We start from the raw sequence: 1,982 nt of genomic DNA, 5'->3' as shown, positions 1-1,982 counted from the left end.
GATTAAGAAAAAAGAATTAAGCATTTAGTGAAAAAGATGTGTGTCATGTCCACAACAGACAAACGGTCAAAAAAACATGGGCCTGCAAGCACATATTCAAAGACAGATTGACAGAAGTGAGAGTGAGAGAGAGAAAATGAGACAAACTAATTTGACAAATGGTGGAGAGCACACAAAAATTCTTTGTACTACCCTTATAGCTACTTAACCTGAAATTGTTATCAAAATAAAGTTACCAAAGCACTGGTGGTATAGTAGTTAGCATAGCTGCCTTGACAGTAAAGTTGTAAGAATAAAAATTATTGCGGACTGAGGCAAGAGTTCTCAAGTTCCAGGCCAGCCTAGGCAAGACAGTAACACCCTGTTCCCAGAAAAACAAAAAACAAAATAACTATTGCTGTGCTACACGATCTAAAACACTGGCAGCCTCCTAATAAAAACAGGATACCTTGTTCAGAAAAGGCAACTCTAGCTAAATTGACAAATGTAACAGATCCTAAAACAGAACTCAATTTTGTCTCTCTATTCTCAAACTAACAAGAAAAAAATAAATCTCAGAAGTACACAGAATTGCCACTTTCTATTGATTTGTATATGCCATACATTAAAGCTAATGGCCAATATTAAGTCTTGTAGTATAAAAATGTCTGCAAATTTAAGCTAGCAGAGATATACAAAGTTCTAAATGCTGATGAAACAAAATATTCATATAGCCAGTCTGTGGACAGACAACAAAGCCCACTCAAAGCACAATGCGATTTAATAGCTTGGAGTCTATAAATGGGACTTTTTTTCCTATTAGCAGAAAAGAAATAAGTGACTGAAGATACCTGTACCAACTAACTCAAGCAGTAAGAAAAGCAAAGCTACACAGAAAATAGAAATACTAGGTTTCTATTTAAGAAAGATTAGAAAATTATATGTTATGGTATTACAACTGGCTTCTCTAGGAGCTATATTTATCTATATTTATCACTTTAAAATGCAAGAAATATAACATGAGTTATATTTCTTCACTTGCTTTTTAAACATTACTGAAAAGTCAAGGTATGTAGAACAAAAAGGATATCTCACCTAGGTTTGTTTTCATATAATGATCCCTCCAGATTTGAACGGAGGCAAACACCATTTTAGGCTGTATGATTTACTTTTAAAGAATTTAAATGATTTGGTATAAACAATCCAAATTTGGAAGGTATTTAATGATTACCTGCTCAAAGCTCTCTAATCAATAAAAGTGGAGCTGAAGGATCTTGAAACAATCAAATCCATTTGTGGAAAACTATCATGAAGTAGGTAAAATAGTGAAAATGATATGCAAATCTATTTCTGAAATCATTAATTTCAAGTAAAAATAACAGCGCCAAAGCCCAAACACACTGCACAACACGGGTGCACTTACATATACATTCAGGCAATACACATACATACATAAAACAAAATGAAGATAAAAATTTAAGGGGTTAGAGAGATGGCTCAGCATTTAAGAGCACTGACTGATCTCACAGAGGACCCGGGTTTGATTCCCAGCACCCACATGGCAGCTACAAACAGTCCTTAACTCCAGTTCCAGGGGATCCGAAGCTTTCTTCTGACCTCCGTGGCATTGCACAACAAGGGTGTACCCACATTCATGCAGGCAATACACTCATACACATAAAATAAAAATAATAAATAAAAAAGAAATTCAGAAATTGAAGTTAATGAAGCATACTTTTTTAGTACAGACTGATACCAATCTGGAGTTCAAGCTTTCTAAATCTATTAGATGGGAAATAATAAAGAAACTTAAATGAAACATAAAAGGACATGATACAAATAGAAACTATTAAAAAGTAAGCTGGGTGTGGTGGCACACTCCTTTAATCCTAGCACTCTAGAGGCAGTCAGGAAGAACTGTGTGAGGAGGAGGCCAGTCTGGGCTAACTAGTAAGTTCCAGGCCAGGTGGGCCTATGGTGTTAAAAAGAAGGTGTGTTATTTA

This window comes from Nannospalax galili, unplaced genomic scaffold, assembly GCF_000622305.1.
Source record: "Nannospalax galili isolate Female #2095 unplaced genomic scaffold, S.galili_v1.0 scaffold1229, whole genome shotgun sequence".
In the NCBI taxonomy this organism is placed as follows: domain Eukaryota; kingdom Metazoa; phylum Chordata; class Mammalia; order Rodentia; family Spalacidae; genus Nannospalax; species Nannospalax galili.
Note: the sequence above shows the minus strand (reverse complement) of the source record.